We start from the raw sequence: 23467 nt of genomic DNA, 5'->3' as shown, positions 1-23467 counted from the left end.
CCTCTTCAACATTGAGATAAATAGTCTCACTATCAATCCTCCCATCACTCTAAATCCCAGCATACCACCGTCCAAACAGCCAGACATCATCTGCAGAAAGCAGAGCTCCACATATGATGCCCTCCTGGCCTCAGCTGTGCCTGAGCCTGTCCGTGAAAATCAAAAACAGGAGAGATAAGGAAGAGGCAGCTCTCCCTCTGGATCCACACACACTGGAAAATATCAGCTTTAAATACATTATTTATATCATGGAATTTCTTGGTTGATTGTCCTGAAATTCTTCAGATTCCAATCATTCGACCCACCAAACAGGAGTCATCATCAAAGAAAAGGAGATTTGGCAGAATTTTGAGGCACATCCTCAGCTCTGCTGCTGATTTCACAAAAGATTCATCTTTTAAATGGAGCCACAGCAGCGTTTTGATTGGTTACAGATTTATTTAATGAAACTGTGTTCATGTTCCCCAACTTTTTGCGTTCCAGTTTGGAACAAATAGATGCTAAAATTTGTCTCGGTTGTTCTCAGTTGTCCTAGTTCTTGTTAAAGTTTCTTTTTTTAACAGTCGGTATCCAGAAAATCCCCCCCCATGTCCTCGTTCTCAATGGTTAAGAGAAAATAACTCAGAAATACTGCTGTAAAATTCACTATTTGATCCACAACTAATGTTGTTGTGTAAACAAACACACAAAACACAACAGAAGTTTTGTCTCTTACACTGAAATGATCACCTTAGCAGTGTTACTAAAGCAATTATTTTCTGATGAATTTGGCTGACGTGAGTCTAACGCCCACATGCAGCACAGTCGGAGTAAACTTTACGGATCCAAAGTGCAGCAGCAGCGGTGCAGGTCTGCGTTGGTACAGTAACGCGGCCTCACCATCTCTGTCAACAGTCTCCACAGCTGAAAAACAAACCGTTAAACCTGCCTGTTTAGCAGAAAACGCATGCACACAAAGCGCCACCCGCTGCTCCTCTAAACCCTCGCTCGTCGCTCGTGCTGCGCGAGCGATCAAGAGTGGCAACCTCGGCGTATTTTGGTCGCATTAAAGAAGACGTGAGCATGCTGATTTGGAGAAATGGAAGTCTAATTACCGCGCGGGATCGGAGAAATAATGAGGGCGAGCGCTTGGAGTCGCAGCGGGAGAGGGGAAGTAGATGCCGAGGCCTCTATTGTTCAGAGCCACGGAGAGTCAGAGGGAACCAGCGGTCTAATAAGCAGGAGAAGGTGTTGAAACTGAAAAGCTGGAATGTGTTTTTATTCCCTTGCTCGCTGTCTCTTTTCTCAGATGTCTTTTGTTTATTTAAAAAAAGAGAAAGTGATTTGTTTTGTTGTTAGCTGAAAACCTAGCTCCCATGCAGTGCAATCAGCTCAGTCCTTTTTATTGCTGCTCATCAAGCGAGGCAGCGAGGGGACCCGGCGCAAGTCCGACTGTCGTGCGTAAACACTCGCTTAAAAACGGAGGATCGCGCCAGCGGCTCTGACGCGTGCGAGCCGACGTCACGACATTTACACGTCGCGCGCCGCAGGAATGGTTCCCAGCTGTGAGGAAAATCAAATCCAGTCCCCAGATCCCCTCGATAACCGTCAAACACGCGAAACGTGCTGCTGCGAAGCCTTGAGACGGACCCGAATATAGCGCTGGAGGAGGAAGCGGGGAGACGAGTGAGTCATCTGGATTAATTGTGTGTTTCCTTATTCAGGTGTAAGCAGAAACACTGACTTGTCTGAATCAACAGGTTGGGATCATTTCTGCTGATGCCCGATGCCTGCTGCGGAAAAGCATCAAGCTGATGAATCAAACCCAAAAAACTACATTCACAAAGCCTCCGATCACACGCTAACGTCCATCAGCCCCCTCCTCCACTGCATTTCATCTCCAAACCTGTTCCCCCATCCACACCAGCAAATTCAGGATCACATTTGCTGATGACACTCTGATCAGCTTCGCCCTTTTTAGCCAAAATGTGGCTGTAGGAAAATTTCTCTGAAACAAAAGCAAATCAACAGAAAAAAAAAGAAATTTTAGTTGCTTATTTTGTGAATAAGGAGTTAGTTATGTGCTCGCATCAGTCACAGTGTTTAATGTTAGTATTACTTTAAAGTGTTGCTTTTTCATAGCATTCTTCTCAGCCACGGCTGTACGAAGCTGTTCTTGCTGAGGTGCGGAGGTTAAAAGGAAAATTAGTTTTCTCTTTTTTTTTTTTTTTTTCCTCTGAGCATGTTCATTAAGGACCAAATGGCTCATCTGCCATAGTGATCAGGAGTAATAAAGTCCAAACATGCACAGACTCGTACGGGAACATAATGTACCAAAAGCCTGCATGTTTACAGAGTCATCAGCATCAGCTGTACAGCAGCTGGAACGAATACTCGGGAGATTTGCATTTACAGGCAGAGGAACAAGAATTTAGCTGGAGGTGAAGGTAAGATGGAGAGAGAGGAGGAAAAAAAAAGAGAGAGAGAGAGAGACGAGATTCATATTGGCAGCTTCCCTGGAGACGAACTTCAAACCTTGAGACGGCGAGATGAGGAACCTGAAAAGGCAGTGACTCATCTCATTTTAACACCGTCTCCATTTGTATTCATGCCGAGCCGTCTGTGGATTCACGACTCGGCTCCTCGGTGAGTTCACAGCCGTCGGAGCCGAGGCTTTCCCGTCAAGTGGTTGTGCCACGCCGCCGCGGATCTCCGGGGAGGGGAGGGGCCGGACCGTCGGAGACGAGCCGAGGAAAACCTGTTGTGGCATCAGTTCGGGGCAACACACCACAGAGCAGACGAGTCTTCGTGCACTGTTTTTGTTTACATAACCTTGCTGATAAAACCGCACAGGAGGGCCACAAAGATTCTGTTTTGGCCGATTTCAGGCTAAAAAGTGGACTCTGCCCCCCCGGCCCACCCTTGCAGTGCCTTCACTTCCTTTCAGTAATATAAACTGTAATATTAAAGGTATTAAAACTTGACTTTCTACAGGCACAGCAGGGCCAGCAGACAGGTAATAAAGCAGGGGCCACTTTAAAGCCCTCATAACGCCAGAGCCAGGGGCCGCTGGACCCCAGGAGGGATCTGCTCTGACTGGACCCCCCCCCAGCCCCCAGGCACAAACAGCTAATGTCCTTTCATCAGAGTCAGAACCAAATTGAGTCTAAAGGAATGTGATATTTTTCAATACCGCATTTTCATACAGTTGTTTAAAGGCGCAACCTAAGATTTAAGTGAGAACAGTAGTGCTTTAGGTGGCAGCAGTGAATGTCTTCTGTCCTGCTCTCAGCACTTCAATAGTTTGTTTTCTTGTTGTTCCCAAGATCCTCTTTATTCTCCTTTCTGCCATTGTTTACAACTCATCTTCTCAAGGGCAAGTTCAAGGTCATTTTATTATCCCAGAGGGCAGAATTGTTGTACAGCCAGCAGCAAAACATGCACTTAAAAGAGAGAACATTTATACAACGCATGTATTAACGACCCGTTTCCAGTCATTCAGCTGACCAATGCCAGCAGGAACGAGAGTCTCACTGAACCGAGTGAAGCTCTGAAGGAGAAAAGAGGACGGCTGTGGTCAGTCATGATTGCTTGAGCTGTTTTCAAGGTTCTCTCAAAAAAAAAAAAAAAAAAAAAAAAAAAAGAAAATCATTCAGGTTGCTCAGGGTTTTTTCCTGTAATCATGCAACATGTTTTAGTTTTGAGTGTGAATTACCAACAGGCAATGGAATATGTAAGAAAAAATTAAATTCAGCAACAACAAAACATCAAAAATCCTCTGTTTCAATAGAAACATGCACCAGTTGGTTTTGGTCTCTCGCATGCTAGATTGTGAAGTAACTTACTGCAATATGTTGTTGTGTGAAATTATATTACAACCCTGGAAATGCAGTGGAGTTTAGTTTGCTTGATAACTTGAATAAGTTTACTGCAAAGAAGAGATTTGAGATTAAATCATGACTTTAGCAATGTCACCTCCAACTTATATTTATATAAAAAAAAAACACTACAGTACCTTTTAATACATTAAAAATAAAACTAAATTGGCAGTTGGTAAATAGCAGGCTTTGCAGAGAGTTTTGTAATACTGTTTTCCGCCACCAGATGGTGTCATGAGTAACTAAAGATGTTGATGTGCCACAGAAAGATAAGGAAGCCGCTACCTACCTGAGCAGATGAAACATTAGCAACACATCTCAAGCTTGTTCACGCCATCTAGTAGGAAAAATGAGATTTACGATTTATGGAAATAAATCACTCTGAAGTAAAACTGTCATTTATGTCAGCCGTATAAGCCCGGGTATTACAGAGCGGTTTGATTTATCAGCTCTTGTATTATTAACTCTACAAGAACTTTGCAAGATGCAAGAATCTTTTTTGATGTCTTGAACCGATGTAATGCAGCATAGCAAGAAGACCCAAGTTAACTTCTGTGTGAAGGTCACATCTTTGATTTTCAAAAAAAAAAAATTTAAATCAATATTCAAAATCTGCAAATATGCAAAATGTCCAATTTTCTGGAAATAAGCCAGAAATAGTTTCTCCTAAGTTTCTCCTTGTGATTATCTCCCAGCGATCGTTCCACAGCGTGGGGCTTGTTGTGTTTACCTTTAGAGGATTGAGTGTTGTTGGAGGATTAGCGGCTGACTTCCTCGTTTGGTTCGGTCGTTCTTTGGCTCCACATGACGAGTTTACGTCAGGTAAATACTTCACGCCGGACGTCTGTTTGCATCAGCACGGCTCAACAGATTGTTTGTCTGTATTTAGTCTGTTATTTGTGTCAATACGTTCTGGCCATTCTGAATACAGTTTGAGCGTGAGAGTGTGCGTACGTGTGTGTGCGTGTGTGAGAGACTGACAGAAACAGGCGCCTGAACACAATGTACCCTGGTGTAGTTTTCCTGGGAAGAGTCCAACTCTGGGAGAGTGCTTACAGAGATCTGCTTTGAGTACACCTCCTGGCCTATCACAGCCCCCGGTTTGGCCTAACTTAATCCCCCCCAGCGGCCTGGCTTCACCCTCGTCCCCCTGACACCGATACCTATCCAATGCCCTTGGTTCGTCCTACATCCTCCAACCGGGCTTGGGTCTTTTTGTGGCCATTATCAGTTTCCCAACACCGTTTCCCACCAGTGGCTCCTCCGTCCCCTGGTGTTTCGTCCCACATCCTCTGGAAGCTCAGCCGAGCCGCCGGGTTCGGTCGTTTGAGGTGAAAGTCGCCGCCTGTGCCGGGCCGACGGGGGTGGCGCCTGTAGCATTAGGACAAAACATTACACCCGTCAGAAAATACCCACTGACACACACACACTGGCGCTCCTGAGCGCCGCACGTGCGTCCAGCATTTGACGTTTTAATCCTCAAGATCCTCTTGGCTTTTTTAGTTTGGCAGTGAGTCCAGCGCGGTGTGGTCGCTGGTCTGATGAAGGTTCTAACAGCTCTGTTCAAAATCCTGCAGCTTTCTGGAAAACAACACCAAAGCATTTTTGAAACAGTGAGTAAAGGTTTATACTGCCTCGTTTTTCTGCCATCTTCAGGCCACCTGTTGAATTGATATCATTAAGACTTCTTTGATCACAAGATCACAGTTTTGGCTCAGTAGCTGTGATAACTCACTTTTTTTTTTTCCACTTAATGTGGAATTTCCACATTGTTCTCCAGAGTAAAAGGGAAGTCATTATTCTCAATTAGTCACCTGTTCCGAACTCCAACCACATGTCTGCCGACCCAAAAGAAAACCTTTTCCTCCGGGTTCCAGAAGAGCGTCTTCCCTCTGGAACGGATGAAAATATGACAGAATTCCAGTTATTCTTATTAACACTGTCAGCGACACTCACACATTTCCCTTCGACGCTACTGTCAGTTCAACACATCCATCTCCTATATTGCTTCATCCAATTCAGGGTCACAGGGCGCTGGAGCCGATCCCAGCTCATATTGAGAGAAAACAGGAGACTCATACACACACACACACACACACACACACAGCAACACACACTCACGTTCACATTCCACTGACTGATTAGCCTCAAACTTGTTTTGGGACTGTGGGAGAGAACTGGAGAAAAGCCAATGCACACATGGTTGAGAACATGCACACTGCATATGGACGGAAACAGGTTGAGGCGACTCCACACAAGCAGCAACACTGACTTCCCAGCAACAGAGTCACCTCAGGGTGTACTTCCTACGTTTTCTCAACGTTTTCTACAATCGTATGGATGAAAAAAAACACGTCAGAGTGTTAACAGCCACTCCAATGGGGTTGATCAAATCAAAACACAACGAAACACCTCCACCCGCATGAGACCTCCTCTCAAACTTAACAGAAGAGGTGACGCTGAATGGCAAATTGACTTTTCTTATTGAACCGGTCCAGTGTATTCACAGGCTCCAAACAGCTTCAAAACGGGCTGAAAAAGGTTCCAAATAGGTGACAATCAACCTCAAAAAAGATCTAAAACAGGCACTTAGGAACAGGTTGAAAACAAGTTTCTGAACAGGCTGAAAAGGTGACAAAACAGTTTAACAAAAAAAGGCCTTAAACAGGCTCTTGAGACTTTAATCAGGCGCCAAACAGGTTCAGATCAGTTAGTCCTGAAATGGGTTCAAAGCAGTTTCAATCAGGTCCAGGGAAAATGAAGGTAAAGAAGTTATTGATGCATCAAGAGGTTTTCTGTATCTGTACGTCCTGACATGTTTTCTATTAAAGAAACACTTAATCAAGTATACTTTCACACAAAGTCTCTTATTAGGATTTCTTTTCATCTTGATGTGTGCAAAGAAGTAGCATTAAGACAAGAACAGGAACAGTGTTAACATGTTTTTTTTTTTTTTCTTCCGGTGGCTGTAATGACTGAGCTGAGATTGGTTAAAGAGTTTTTATGCTTCACTGACAGGAAGTAGCGAGACAAGATCTGTTAACTTTTTAAGAAGGATTTCTCTTTTTAATTTCCATGGTAGAAGCTAATAAGGAGGATAGAGACGGCTCCAACAGGGCTGCTGTAAGAAATGAAGAGGGAAGAGCTGAAGGAGAGGAAAATGACTGGATGGGTTTGGGAAATCTGGGTTTAAGAGCTTTGCGCCGACTTAACGGGAGCGTATCATTTGAGAAGAGACGAAGAGGACCCAGCTGAGAAATTAATGAAGTCTCGCTGAACGCGCAGCCGAGAGATTTACAGTCTGGAGGCTGGAGACACTCCTCCTAATTGTGTTTTGACAAAACTGAAATGTCTCTTATTTCATTCTCCTCATTAGGACGGGGCGGTTTGCCATACTATACGTGGAACTTGTGTGAATTCACACTGAAACAGCTGCGCCACAATAAGGCTGACCCAACAAGTGGAGGAACGAGGGGTTCAACACAAAACCCTGAGGTCAGAACTTAACTTATCACATAATACAGACAGATGGAGTTGCCATATTGGGCCATAAGTGGGCGCTGTTGGTTGCTGCTATTATGGGAGACTCAACCATAAAACACCAAATCTCAGGAGAAGATGAACTCAGAGTTGTGAGAAGTAGCGTTATTTTCTCTGTTCCATGGAGACGGAGATGGAGCGTTGTCAAAAAGTTGCGTTTCATGTCCTTCAAGCAACGTTGCCGTGTAAATGACAGTAAACCTCATACGGCGGAATGCATGACTGTGCTGTAATGAGCGGAGTTTAATTATATAGAATCCAGGAGCTGCAAGCAGTAATCACAGTCATCCTGTCCTGGAAATAAAAAAAAACCAAACTTTTCTTATGCGGTGACCAAACGCTGCCTTACATCATGAATTAATGTCACACGGATTTGGACTGAGGTGGATCCACTGTGCCGGGCCAAAATAGAGCAGTTTGTTTCAGTCTGCCGGAGTCGACTCGCTGCCGCGGCGCTAATCTGACGCTAACATCGGACTCCTTTCCTTGTGACTTCTATGTTACGCCGCTGCCTACGCCGCTACCGACAAGCATGCAAGAGGCTCAACTGCCGACGTCCCCGATAGACCCTGTATTGATCTGCCTCACACACACACACACCATACACCATCAGACACACACTGCGCCTTTGTGGTCTGATTACACTTCTAAAGCAGATTGCATAATGCATGCAGCAGAAGCGGGGCAGTGGAGATTTAGAACAGCAGCCTTTCTCTCTCTCATCTCGCTCTCTCTCTCTCTCTGTCTGTGTGATGAAGGGATTGGCATAAGAAAGGAGGAGGGATGGATTCGGGTCAGGGTGGAAGCCGCTGTGACTGATTAGGGCCGGACAGACAGAGAGGTCTTCCAGCCTGTTGACTTCTTCCCCTCCGCTGCTGTTTCTCCTCCATCACCAGGCTGAGTGCGGCTCCCAAAAATAAAACGCTGTGAAGGCGTGGGCGAGCGCAGGCGTGAGCAGCAACACCCCCCCCCCCCCCCCCCCCCAGATGTGTTTCAGGTGATTGATCACCGTCAACACAGTCATATTGGAATTATATGAGGCTAAACGGCGCCTGACACATCCTCAGAATAATAATTTCACAGATCTGCTGGAGGAATAAAGCAGGAAAGCTACTTCAGAGTGTGTGTTACATCTCAGTTTCGTCAGACACCACTTTTACAATCTCTCGTCCTTGTTCGACTCACGTGCCTTTATTTTGGTTATTCCAGTGTGGAACACGTGCTCCGCCTCACTCGGATCTCCTTCCACCCTCTGTAATGCAGCACACATTACAATTCACTGTGGTTTTAATGTTTAATGTGAGATCCTCTCACTCTTTACGGCCGTTATTGGGATGATTTGTATGCCACTCGGTCTGAATCAGACGTCTCATTACGTGGGAGAAAAAGCAACAAATTAAGTCGATGAAATATTCAGCGGCTGTCAATCAGCAGCAACAACGTTTCTGAAGGCATCACTCAGATTTTGTCACCTCATGACCTGAAAGTGAATGAAGAGAGGATCCACTTTCCCCCCCTCATTTTCCACCTGTCACCGCTTTGCTTGGAGCACTGAGACCTGCTGAGGGGTGTGGTGTGTGTGTGTGTGTGTGTGTCTGTGTGTGTGTGAATCTTTCAGGAAGCCAAGTCAACTTTCAAATCACATTTCATTGATTTCAAATAAGCCCCTCGGCATGATGTTACCTCCACCTTGCATTACTGTCAATAATGGGCATGTATGCATCCAGTATCCATGATGGTTCCTCCGCCGTGCTTTACCATATAGACTGGACAGTCATAGATCCAGTACCAGAGGCAGTAAACCAGCGCCTCCACTATATTTCACCAGCGACGCCTGGAAAATATCGACAGCCAGGCAACCCCACAGCATGATGGTTCCTCCACCGTGTTTTACCATTTATAGTCCAGACACTTATAGACGAGTTCCAGAGGAAGCACGGCCGCCCCGCAGCGTGATGATATTGTTAGACTGGACTTCCCTATGGACTCCATAAAGCGCCCTGTAAACAAACCGCTTTCCTATAAAGCTTCACTCGTGTTTGAGAAAGGATGAAGGAAGGGCACAGCACATGTTCACTGACTGTTTGCCACGAGCGTTGAATGTTGCTGAGTTTGCTGTGTGTGTGTGCGCGTGTTTATATTGAGGGGACCAGATCTTTCTGATAAACCGTGTCCCCGTCTGTCCTTCACAGGCCCAAGAGAGCATCTCTTCATGGAAGGATGCAGGATTAGATGAATGAAAGTGAACATGTTTTTTTTTTTTTTAAAGGGACTGAAGCATGATTACGCATGTTTTTTTTTTATGTTCCCATCATTCATTACGTAAGTGCAGCAGCAGCAGGAATGAAACGGACGTGACCTCGAGCTCCGGTTTGCAGTGCGAGGTTGTAAAAAGCCTAATCTGGCCGCTGGATTGGAGACGGGAGCCTGCAGTCTATTTGACTCGCTCCCTTTTAGTGTCTTCATTACATGGTCAATTATCTGGGCCTTAGATAACAGCACTTTCCCCCAGAGGACGATAAAACTCCAGCACAGGCAGAGGTGCTCCTGCATTGCGGGTGTAATAAGACTTTGACGACGGGCCGTTGGCTTCCAACGGCGTCCGAATGTGTCTGCGGGGAATCCGGACAACTCGCAGGGAAGTGAACCGATGCTGGGAACCCAACATCCTGTGACTCTGCTGCAGGACGGAGGCTGCAGCTGGTGACTTCCGTGAGCTTGTGCCGCCCTCGAGTGGAGATAAATGCACATTGCTTCAGTTGATGAGGGTAAGTTGAGGGATCTGTATCTGCTGAGTCATTTTGTGGGGCAATTTTCATGGCAGAAGAGCTAAAATGTCCATTCAGTGTAAAGGAAACTAGTTTACTTTTTTCTTTTTAAGGCATTTTATCTCAATTGTGGACTAGTTTCTGTAAAATCTGACTCATGATCCACTTTAACCTTCACCCAGTAGAATAGACAGTAAAGCAACCCAGCATGATGGTACCCCCACCATCTTTTACCTTATAGAAAAATGTGAATCAGAGTTTAATCTGGAAAAATCACATGAAGACTTGTGACATATGTGGAAAACTCATCAGACATCCGCCATGAGTGGAGGAAAGGACTCAAATTATTGACAGACCAGCTTGAAAGATGTCATTTCTTTTTGATGAGAGAGAAACGTGTGGAACACAGAAAGTCGGGAAACATGAACAACAAGTGAATCAAAGTAAACAGGAAACCACAGAGAGCATGGGCAAAAAGACCCCGAGATGCAAACTGGACACGAGACACAGAAGATGCTCAATATAGTATAACACAGACACACGATCACAATAATTATACTTCCATCAACCTTCTATGACCGCGGATATATATCCCATGGAAGTAAACCTACAGACAAAATGAGTCACTACATTTTTTTTTCTTGTGTTGGGTTCTGTTTTTATTTGGGGGTCCAACAGCTCAGTTTAAAACTTGACAGATATCAGTAGAATGTGGAAAATAAAAATCAGAAATGAAGACATGTCTGCAGACGTTATCCACACTACAGATGGAGGAATCCGATGGTTCCTTGGAGAATAAGTTTTGTTTTTGTTTTGTGAGGACTAATAGTCACTGAACTCTGATACTTGAGTTTCCCTGTCCTGTCTTTATACAGACTCCACTCAACACCAGAGGATGCTGTGGTTCTCTCAGAACCCTCAGATCTCAGTCATATAACCTCCAACAGATATGTTCTGAGAGTCTCCCTCTGTGGTGCATGTAGGGTCTTTCAAATGTTCAGAAGCACTTTCTAAGGTAGAAAGTTTCACCTCTTTTTGTTGGGTTTCAGTCATAACTCATCACAGGTCACATCTCACACTTCCTAGAGTGTGTTCTCACATTAACTCTCACATTTCTCTCTCTGAAAAGTCTTGGTTACTTTTGGATTTCAGTGTTTCTTTGACCTGATCAATTCCTCCAGTGCCAGAGGCAGCGGATCAGGGTAACAAATATAGGCTTGATGCATACCACATGATAATATATACTAAAACAAAAGTGTGCGAGCGTCGATTTTTCTTGTTTTCTTCTTGTTGTTGGTGTAAGAACAGAAAACATCTTTTTTCATGAGGTCAAGGGTTTTATTCCTTCAGTCTTCAGATTACTGAAATTTGCGCACATATGTGTTTATTGTTTAAGACGTTTATCTTGGAACCATAAAATGACAAAATCAAATTCAAATACAAACAAGTCAGTTTCTCACGAAGAATCTGAAATTGGACTATTCAGCCACAGTATGTCTCTTACAGACTAATGCTGTTTAAACCCTGTTGCTTCTCAGGATACAATATTGTTTGTCATAAACTCAGTATAATGGTTTTGCTTCATTGCCAGTGTGTGTTCCTCTAGAGATGAGGTAGATTAGCTTTCACAGCTATCTCACTGACACACTGTCTTCATATGCTGTTGAATTTCTGTCATGGAGGTCTGGGGCCTCAGGCTGTGTTTATGCAACATTTTTAAGTGAAAAGTCAAAACTCAGAGTCACTGGAAACACATTTTTTTTTTTAGAAAAACAGCGACCAGGGTGGAACCATGGTTTTGGTTGTGTGCGCAAATGCATAGACAATAACAATGTTTTCCTCCCAGCAATCCCACTAATTTGAAAGCAATAATGTTCGGGTCCTCAACATTGTTATTGTTCTCTGCACGCGTGTGTGTGTGTGTGTGTTTAAAACAACCAATAGTGCCAACTCATGGTCTGACAGGCTAACTACATCATTTTAAGCGTTTCTGCCTTTTCCGTGTAAACAGGCATTGTTTTCAAAACGTTGCCAGTAGATGCAGAACTTCCATCAGTCCTAAGGAAGCAGTGGACGCCCCCCAGTGGACGAATTAGATCCCTCAGTTAGTTCAGTCTCTTCTTCAATGATCCGTTGGGCAGGCGGTCGCCTCTTCTTGCAGACCTGAGGTTATGCGTTTGATCTACAAGGTGCCATTAATTAATTTTGTATTTTTGTGGAATTTTATGACTTTGCACTGAAGATTCTGTTTTTGCTTTGATCAAATGGTGAAGATGAAATTAAGTCGTTAAATACCTGGAATGCCAGGATGATTTACCGTGACGGATCGTCCCGTAAGTCTGACGCAGAATATGTCCAAAAATCCAAGAGGACTTTGTTCTGGTGACTTAATGGTTTCCTGGCACTCGCCAAACAAATACGCTGATTGCCTTTTCAGATGAGTCGATTGCAGTTGACCAGAAACGACTTGAGTGAATACGTATGTGACCGCGAGTCGGTATTTATTGGTGTTTTATGGATCTGGATTCGTTTGCACGCTCACCTCATGAGTCCCTGTCACCCCTGAGGAGACATCAAGCAGTGGTTGTGGAGACGAAGGCGCTTTTTCAGGTCGGACTGAGGTTATTGTTTGGCAAGTACGAGTTCAAGTGAGTTTTCTGGAAGCGGCGTTCATGTAAGTCAGTGTGGTGTCCCCGAACTGACATGAAAACACAGCGTGCGTGTGAGGCGCGCTGCTCAAGGCCACCTCGGCGAAGCGATTCAGGGAAGTGACGGCGTGTCCTCGGAGCAGATACCACCTACCGGCTCCGGCCTGTCAGGCCGCGGCCGCCGCGGGATGATCTACTGCCGCCGGGGAGCCCGCTCGCCTCCACTCAATGCGTGTGAGTGGCTACTGTATCTCTTCAATAGACGTTCCCGGTGATATGACCATAACAGATGCAGGTCATGAATCAGAGGTCCAGAACCACCCGGCAAGCTGATCTGTTCCACAGGTGCGACCGTCCGATCTCCTCTGGATACACAACACGAGCACATATACACAGGGAGAGAGGGAGTCCAAGCCCCTCCCCCCTCCTGGGTCCCCCCCCCCCCACCACCCCACCCTTCACGTAGGTCTACCGCCGAGCCTCGCACGGACCACACCGGCGACTCGTGCGAACCGGGCTGGTGAACGCAATGACCCCGTCCATTTCACCGAAGCCCAGCAGAAGGCGGAGGAGGGAGGGAGTGGGGGAGGGTGGGGCGGAACACTACGTGAGCGCAGCATATCAAAGCATAACTCTGGTTCCCCTTCACGCAAATTAGAAAAGCATCAAAGTCTGAAAAATAAGGATCACACATGTTTCGAATATGCTGAAATTTAATTGAGGGTGTTTTTGTAGGGCCCCAGACCAAGCGTTGAAGTGGTTAAATGTGCTTTTTTTTTTTTTTTTAATAGACACAGGTTGGATGAAGTGAAGAAAAAATAATTGAGGGTGTTTGCGGTTGTTTTCAGGCTCTCTTTTTGTTTTGTTTTCAAATAGTTTAATAGTTGTACTAGTTCCCTCAGCTGAACTGCTGGTCGTACCTGCAAACATTTGATCTGCGTCCAGAGGGACGGCGGAGCGGAGAGCGCAGATCCACTGATGAGGAAAACATTATGACCACCCCCGACGCTCCATATCGCCGCGGTACACACTACCGCACGCCATGCACGCTTCCACTGCCGGTGGTCAAACGTTCCAGCTCCAGTCAGAACCTACATCAACACGTTAAACAGCATCATTTACTCTATATCTGATTATAACCACACTGCAGTTTTAGGCCCTTTTTATGCCACAATTCAAGTGAAAATGCATCGTTTTGCCTTTTTGTTTAAGAAAAGTACACAGAAATGAAAAAAAAAAGTTTCTTATGAGTAAATGAGCTGTAATGGTGAATCTCTGTTTATTTTAAAGCCTCAGGTGTAGAAGTCTCTTGTCCCAACACCTTCAGATTATACCCGAGTGTCCCAGTAAAGGTGCAACTAGTTCTTTAATAGTAAATAATAAAGGTAACTCCAGTACTCCAGTTTGTCCTACAGTGTTGTTTCTGAGACAAAAAATATTCATGTACGAATGTAATTTCATCCAGATACGACTGGATCGACATGGTTCCTCGCTTCATGCCCGTCGACAGCTGAGACCTTCTGTGTTGTACCCATCAGAAAACTTGCTGTTCGTTGCCTCCTCTATGAGCTCCTAACTTTAACGTGATCTTCTTCGGCTATCCTTCATATAAAGTCGAATCCGGACAAGTCTGCTTATGGTAAAGATACACTCAGCACACACACTCACCTTTACCTTTAGTACTGGCGTCTTTGCTTCAACGTGGCGCTGGAACGTAGAGCTCTAAACAGTGCTGCGTTCAGAGTGACCTTCAGGCTGTAAAGATCACCCATTTCTTCTCAGATCTGACAGCGAGGAGTTTGAATTCCTGCTCTTAGTCACTGCAAAGTATTCTTAAAACTATAGAGTAGTAATTCTTTGTGTGCACAGTTTAATGTAGTGTAATATTCTTGACCCTGAGCCTTTTCTCTTGCTATCAGTTAATCTCTGAACTCTCTCAGGCCGGTGTGGTCCGGCTCGTTCTCACATGTGAATGAGCGAGTGTCCTGAGGGTCTGTTTATGATCTGATGGGAGCGAGATGAGCAAACCGTGCTCTCGCTGTGAATATAAAAGCCGTGAAGTCGCTGCCAAGCCAAACAAGTGTTGTTGGGCTTGTGGACTTTGTTTATATCACTTTGCGATGTGATCCAAGGTGCTGCAGATCTAATATTTTTCTGCTCCGGAGCCTCAACAGCTGCTGAAGTGCAGGTCTGAGCTCCCTGGTGCTTTCTTTTTTTTTTTCTCCTCTTTGCCAGTAAAGAGAGAGACGCTGCACACGGGCTGATCTCCCGCCTCCTTCGCCGGCTTGGATGGGAGAAACAGAATCTCATCTGGGGAGTGGAACACCCTCGTCGAAGCCCACCAAGGCATGTTCCTAGTAACCCAAGTAAGACGCCTGCTGGCACGGCATGAGACGCATAACTCCTGCATGGGAGTGGACCTGAGGTTTACAGCCTGGGATTCTTACCCAATTATGCCAGACTGTGGAGGAAAAGTGAGATTGGATTGTTCTTTTCCCTACAATGCCGTGACTTCATTTTGTACAATGAATTGGTAATGTCTGGTGTATTTTCTTATTTTATTTTTTATAGATACAACAGGGTGGATGAAGTGTCTTTTGTCACGTTCAGTCAGATCAGCACCCTGAAAAGTAACATGTGATACCCTGATGAATCAGTCTGATAAAGTAAAAACTCAGTATCATTCAGATATAAACAAAAAAAAGGTGGTAAAAGTTTATTTTCTTCACACATTATACAAAATATCACTTCAGTTTTTAAAAATGTGAGGTACGAAAACGAAAACAAAAGCTTACATGACAATAAATAGCCAAGAAGTGTGAAATAAGTAGACAGAAATAAATGACTGGTTGTGCGTTAACGTAGCGTTCAAGCAAATATAGTACAACTCAATCTGAGGAAAGGTGAAGCAAGTACATGAGGCTTCGGGGGGAGATACAGCTGATAAATAGGACAATCAGAAGAATAGTTTGTGTACATGGGAATCAAACTCTGATGGGTCGGTTTAGCGCTTCAGTGCCAGAGTCTGCTGGAGAGCACGAAGGCAGATGAGAGTCTGAGGGGTGAAGGTGACCAGAGCTTTAGGGAAATGCGCCATATGAACATTTCATCAGATACAATTCCTCATCAAGAGCTCACAATTGCTTTGAACAACCACAACAAATACATCAAACTCAACTAGAAAGCTCTCATCACAGTTCAGTTGTACTTGCAGTCGACTCAGCTCCCCGACCCCCCCCAAGACGCCGTCGCTACTGGGGACTGTTGGTGATCGCTTTGAGAATGTCACACGTGTTCTTCGAGACGACCTCTTTCAGTTTCCGGACCCGACGCGGGCTGGAGGCGCCCACGTAGCTCTCGGGCTGCAGGACGGCCATGCCGTCGTTGACGTTGCCCATGATGATGACCTGGCCCTCGGCGGCGGCGCCGGTGATGTTCGGGCAGGGGCAGTTCCAGTCCATGTTGACGAACGTCACCTCCAGGGGTTCCTTGCCGAAGAAGCGGAGGCCCATCTTCTCGTCCTTGAGGATCTCCTCCACGGTCACCAGCGCGTGGCCCGAGTCCTTCTCCTCCGTCAGCTCCGTCATGCGGCCGACGACGAAGTCGCTCCGGCAGAAGCTGGTCACGATCTTGCCTCGGGGCTTGCAGGCCTTGCAGTGGTGGTTCTTGGGGTACGGGCACGTCTCCTCGCAGGCTTCTTTGGACTCGAAGTTGTTGTCGTTGCCCTCGCAGCCTCCGTAGACGAAGGACTGGCACTGCCTCAGGGCGCCGCTGTAGGCCCACCGCGGCTCGTACGCCTTGCAGGGGCCCTGCAGGCTGGGGAGCCCGCAGGGGCCCGCCAGCTCGGGGCCGCAGCACTGCATGCAGTCTCATACGTGTCGAACACCTTCTTGAACTGCTGGCTGCTGTTGTAGCTGAGGCAGTGTGTGAAGGAGAAGCAGTTGTTGGTTTTGGGTTCGTAATACCAGCTGACTTTCTCCAGCTCGCTCCCGCAGTCCTCTGGGCTGTCGAGGGGTTTCTGGCACTCTTCGGGCGGGCAGCGGGTCAGGTTCTTGAGCTCCGGGGTTTTCAGTACCTCGGTGGGGAGGACGGTGAGCAGGTGGCTGGCCTGAACCGTGCCGGACGGGTTCTGGGCCTTGCAGGTGTAGACCCCCGAATCCTGCGGCTGGGCGTTGTAGATGACCAGCAGACCGATGTTGGTGACCACCAGGTTCCCCCACCTGATTGGGCCTCATGACGGCCCGCTCCACCCCATCAGGGAGCTGCTTCTCCCAGGTGATCTCGGGCCGGGGTCGACCCGTGACGTCGCACAGGAAGCTGGCCGTGTCGCCCACGTTCACCGTCTGGGGGACGGGGCCCCCGACCAGCGCCGGCGGCTGGGGCTCGGTGGGAGGCGGGACGGTGGACTGGAGGGGGGCGGTGGTGGAGCGGAAGGTGGTGCCTGAGGCAGCGAGGGGCTGGTGTTGGGCCAGGTCAGGTGGAAGCGACACGTGACCACGGACAGGGTGATGCCCTTGGAGCACGCCTCGGCGTCCATGTAGCACTTGTTGTAGTAGGTCATGCCGTCGGAGCGCAGGTGAAGTGCGGCTCCCTCTCGCAGCGGTCGCGGCACTTACACACCGGCTGGCCGTCCCAGATGTCGCACTCGGACCCCTGCTGGGTGCACAGGAAGCTGGCGCACGTCGCCTCCTTGGTGCCCTTCTTGCCGTCCACGGAACGGGCCGCCACGCAACTCCGATTCCCACAAACGTTCTGGCAGCACTTCTCGAAGGTCTCACACTCCTGGAAGAAGAGAGAGGAGGAGGAGGAGAAGAGGTCACAGAGGAGGAGAGAACCAGGAAATACCGTTACAATAAAACAGATTCAGTTTAATGTGGAAAAAAACCCTATTGGATTCCTTTAGCAATAACTTGACTGAACTACTAAACTACTGAACTTCTAAGCACATTTCTTCAAACAATAAAAATAATTCAGCTTTTTATTTATTCTATTTACGATCTATTAATAAGGAAATCAAAAAGTAAATTGACATTGTGGGTGCACTCAGTAGCCACTTTGATTTGAACCATTTATTGAGCAAATGACCATATTTGCTAACTTTCCTGTTCTCCTGAAACTTTAAACTTAAGTTCGAGTGATGCTGCGGAGTAAAGCTTGTGGAGGATTTCTAGAATTTGTCTAGAAATCATCACCTGTACACCATTGAAATAACAATTATCTCAAATGTGCAGTTACAACATGTGATTTATTACACCAAAATGCATTGAAAAAAATCGTCTTGAGTGCTTCTTTTTTTTTGGGGAATTAATATGTTTGGACAGCAGTAATGTGGTACGTCAGACATTAAAGGGAGAAACTCTTCAGAAGAGGCATTTTAAGGATGTGAGAAATACGTATATACGTTTTCTGACTTGTAAAATACTTTGAAGGCAGCCTGCTCTATATTAACAAGAGTTTATTAGTATTTTAACTGATTGCCCATTAAAAGGTTGTTAGAAAGGTTACACTGTAACTAGTATTTTAACTATCAATAGTTCTCTGCCTGCCATGCATTGCTACACCTGCTGCATATTAAAAACATTTTCGGAACAGATGAGGAGAATGACCCTGATTCTGAGCTTTTAGAACTCTGTGTCTCGTTACCTGGTCGGATTCGCACTCTCGTATGCAGGTGCTCATGGCGTCCACCCACAGGTTGGGGTTCACGTCGTTGGGGCAAACTCCCGCGTGGGAGTAGATGATGTGGGGCAAGACTGCGACCCGCAGCTCCATCCACACGGCCGCGAGCGCCAGGAACCAGATCCAGCGCGGGAACAGCATCCACCACATCTCCAGAGCGCGCCGGGGAAATCGCGCGTGAGAGAGAGAGAAAAGGGAGATTGTACTCTACTCTCCGAGTGAAGACAAGCAAGTTCACACGTGCGTGAGTCTGTGAGTGAACCCCAATGAGTTTCAGCTTGATCAGTCCAGTCCGGCAGCGGCGGCGATGCGCTATTTATACCCCCGATGCGCAGCCATCGCCGTTACCGACACTCGCCAAGTAACTGGCAAACATGACAAGTTCTCCAGGGTTGAAAAAAAAAAAAAATGAGAGAGAAGTCAGTGCTGGGCTTCTGTGGGGGCTGGTGGGGGCACCTGCCTGTTAGAGGGATCGCTGGTAACCCCGTTTAACCCTTTACGCGCCCCAGCGGCGCCGTGGCGCACCGCGCGTAAAGACGCACCGGGGAGAAAACCTCCCCAAAAAGGAGCTGGAGACTTCAAAAAGAAACAGAAAAGTATTCCTTAATGATTCCGACTGATGAAAACCACATGTCCAAGTTTACACATGTCAGAATGAATAACACGCTGCAGTTTTTATTGTTCCAGTGGAGTTTTACGCACAGAAATAGACTTCACGGGCAGATTGTACACAAACGTCGAGCTATTTAAAGGTGCAAACAAGTTAAATCTGTGAAAACAAGAAGACAAATCGAGTTCACAGTGATAATTACAAATGATACATTTTCTTTATAAATTGTAAATGTTTCTTCAGATTGTAAAAGTTTGCGAGATAAGTTTTTTTTTTTTTTTTTTTTTTTTTTCATTTGGTTGGAAGGTTTTTTGGAACAAATAATGGCCTGCATCACCCAGTCCTAATGATGAGAAGACTAATGTAAAGTTTTGGTATATTATATGCTGTATTGTGCAAATGTCTTGGACTGGTGTGATATAATGCCTCTTATGTAATGACATCAGGAAGGCCTCTGATTGGCTGCAGCTGAACAAAACAAGAACAGACATAAAGCCAGTGTTTATTATGAATCAGGTAGCTTATTGATAATGAATGTTTTTAGAGAAATAACATCTTCCGGGGTCCTGGAATTGACGATGTGGCCTCCACAGAAAAGATACAGGAAGATCTGGACCAGAGTAAAATTACAAAGGTTCTGTGGAAGTTTAGTAAAAAGAACTGAGGAGAAACGAGGCTGCTCAGAAGGCTGCAATGATTTTTCTCCAAGCTCATTCACAATTATTCAACAGCACTAAATATTTCTCAACATCTGCATGAAACCGACTATTGTAGATGAAATGATGCATTGGAATTTTTGGCAACATGTTTTCAATTAAACTAAAGGAATATTTATAAATTGTAGTCACTCCCTACATGACTCAAGTTGTTCTTAAAACGCAAAATATAAAATCATCACAGAATCTTTTCTTTTTGCTTTTAGATAAACTTGTTTCCAACATATTAATGTGTATCGTACACATACTGCCCTAAAGATATATAACTAGGGGAAAAACTGTCATCATGATCAGAGACATTAATGAAAATTGACTTCAGTTTATATAAATATAAAAACCTCTTAAATAAAGATTCTGAATTATTTTCTTGGGCTTTAAAACACTCAGTTCAATAAATGTATGATTATATAATTTTTAAAGACCATGTGAAGCAACACTGCAGAGGAGGAAACACACTGGCAGAAGAGCTGTGGGTTAAAGTCCAGATTCACTGGAGGGATTTCATTCCAAAACAACCCAATGAGAAAAAAATCCTTCTACAACCTGTGCTGAGCTTTGTGAGCATCTTCTCCCCCTCACATCACTTCCTGTTCCTTCCTATGGCGCGTGGCTCCGCCTCCTCATCCTCACTGGCCTATCAGCTCAGAGCTCAGAGGACAGGTAAAACATTTTGACTGAAAATTGAACTGTCTTCAGTGAAATGTCGTTTCTGCCTAAGGCAGAACACGACAAATCCTGCAATCAAATTCACCCAAATATAGCGAAACAATCATATCAGGTTAGTAGAAATATAAATTAATCAAGCTGATGTGATTTTTCCTTCAGTCATAAATTAAAGAACTTGAATAATTGTGTTGGTTGAAACTTCATCAATGAAATAGCAAGGATATTAATGTAAATATTACCTTTTTCATCTGACTGTAAATCTTGAAGATATTAAACTTCATTCAGGGTTAAGTCACTTTAGGCATTCTTATGATCAAGGCTGCAAAAAATAGTCCAATTTTTTTAAAATATGTTCAGAATCATTTTAATTGAAACTCAATTTAATTGGAGTTAACAACTGAATGTTTAAATACTTTGAGGAATTCAATTATTTGAAATGACAAAGAAATCTGTCAAACTTGGAAGTGTGTGTGTGTGTGTGTGTGTGTGTGTGTGTGTGTGTGTGTGTGTGTGTGGTGTGTGTGTGGTGGTGTGTGTTGTAGTAGTATCAGCAACTACAACCTTGTTTATCATTTATCTCAAAGCGACATCTTATTTTATCTTTCAAAGAGAATGTTTTGCCTCTGTTGTGACTGGAGAGGAAAAAACACTGAAATAAATAGAAAAAACTCTTGATGACCCTCGGACGGATGAATATATTCACACCTGAGGACCGTTTATAATTTGCAAATAAAAAAATCTATGGTGAAAGACCCAAACAAAATGACGGAGGCTGCTCCAGCTGGACAAATGAAGCAAAAGAGCTGAAAAACGCCGACATTGATAGAAATGGTGAAAATGCTAAAACGGGGTTCAATGCAATAATAAAGAGGTGAGCAAAGCCAAATCAAATAAAATGATCAAAATGGGTTAAAATCAGTAAAATATAAATAAAACGGCTTCTTTCACTCTGGTACATTTCCATCAGTGTTACTTCTTGTCCAGCTCAAACTAAACGTAGAGTGAAAAGTTAAGGTGACATGAAACTTGTCAACGTTACAAACATGAACATCTGATGTTCTGCATGTCGGGAGTCAAATAGTTCACTGTCTCCTGCAAACCAAACTGTATTAAAGTATAGAAAACATTTCCACCAAATGACTGATGCTTCACATCATTGATCCAACCTGTAGGAGACAGCATGACCCTCGGATCGCTAACAGATCCAGTAGTTTAGACGGAGAGTCATCTTTTCAGTGGACTCTTCCCAGTTCCCAAACATTCAACAATCTCATTAACTTTATTTGAAAACGTTCTCATCAGGATCCATAAATGAGACACTGAAAATCTTCTGAATAAACCATGGAAAGACGAGGAACCTGTATCAGGGGTTTGTTTAGAATCGGTCAGTAAGGGGTCTGGGCTGGACTTTGAATGACTTGATGCGGCCGCCTCCTCCTCCTCCTCCTCCTCCTCCTCCTCCTCCTCCTCCTCCTCCTCCTCCTCCTCGCCAAGTGCGTCGTCAATGAGAAAAAGTGTCCATCACTCACAGAAAGAGAAGAAAGAGACTTCTTTCTGTAGAGAAAATCTGAGGTGTTGAGTGTTTCTGTTGGGTCAGATGTTCTTTCGCCCCATCTAAAGTCAATTGTGAAAGCTGATGACACACGCACATGCATGCACGCGCGCGCACACACACACACACACACGCATGTATCCCAGAAGACCCCTGAAAGAGCACAAACAAAGCAAACTGTGAAGTCGCCCCATCATCTACAGTCTGATCAAGTTTATTTATCCTGACTGGGTTTTCAGCTGCTGTGATTCTGTAATGACACTCAAGTTTCTCTATCAGGTTAAATCTATGTGCTGAAACACCTGGTGTGGTGTGTGTGTGTGTGTGTGTGTGTGGTGTGTGTGTGTGTGTGTGTGTGCTCGCTGAGTCTCAGATGCTCAGACTGAGGCTGCCCTCTAGTGGCTGCCTGAAGGAATTACACACTGGTTTATTTACCTGAACTCTGGAGTGATTCACTCACTGATAGAGACATGGAATAAAGTATTGATCAACTTCATTTCAACACTGTTTAAGTATTAATTTGATTGATGCTGGTTGAAGAATCTGTGAGGTTTAAAATTAATATTTGCATTGAGAGAATACTGAAATAAAGCCTCCCCTGTGATTTTTGTGAAGGGTTCTCTTTTTAAGTGTGAAAATCAGAGTGCAATCAAGCTCACACGGTGCAGTTACACTGTTAAACAACCAAGTGTGTCACACTGAGATACACACCATTGGTGGGTCAAATTCTGTGTGAGACTCATCAAAAGACACCATTGGACAGCCAGATTTGGCATGTTGGACTCATGACACACACCACTGGATGTCTCATGGTTCATGCTCTTTCCATGTCACGTTACTCTCATCATGTGGAGGCGGCACGCATTGTTCTGTCTTTTTAATAAAGGCATTTCATATGTCATAGTTGGTGGTACAGAATTCAAGTTTTATAGATTTGGTTCACAGAAGAATCACGTTTCCCTAAGTAAGACAGTTCTTCAAAAAGTAGCTTAAATAAAGTACAATACAAAAATAGGTGGGTTTATCACAAAGATGTAGTTTTTTTTCTACGAGGAAGGTACAGTGGCACAGTATTTGTCTTTGTAGAAAAAATACAATAAAAAAAGTTCCTCCTTTTGTTTGTTCTTTTTTTTTTGCAGCAGTCGATTGGAAAAAGATACATTCACTGGCTTTCTCTATCCCACTGGCAGAAGGCACTAACGAGACTTGGAACGAGTAGCGTTTGCACATATATGGCTTTTTTTTTTGTTTTGTTTTGTTTCCTATGAGAAACCACACGGCGGGCGGCGGGAGCCTCGCCGGAAGCTTCTCGTCTTCAACGTCCTCACGTCGCTTCCGACGAGCGCGACCCGGGTCTGCAGCGAGAGCCCCGAGCGTGGAGGGCCCTGAGGGCCCGACCCGCAGGTCCGGCGCGCGCGGCGGCCTACTGCG

At 45.1% G+C, this 23467-nt stretch overlaps 1 pseudogene; it reads right to left on the bottom strand.

Annotated features, from left to right (window-relative positions):
- Positions 1-16022: 16022 nt before the first annotated feature.
- Positions 16023-18722, bottom strand: LOC115393614 (WAP, Kazal, immunoglobulin, Kunitz and NTR domain-containing protein 2-like; annotated as a pseudogene).
- Between the last annotated feature and the right edge of the window lie 4745 nt (positions 18723-23467).

Source organism: Salarias fasciatus, chromosome 8 (assembly GCF_902148845.1).
Source record: "Salarias fasciatus chromosome 8, fSalaFa1.1, whole genome shotgun sequence".
NCBI lineage: Eukaryota > Metazoa > Chordata > Actinopteri > Blenniiformes > Blenniidae > Salarias > Salarias fasciatus.
The sequence above is the reverse complement of the archived record's forward strand: the minus strand, read 5'-3'. Positions and strand labels throughout refer to the sequence as shown.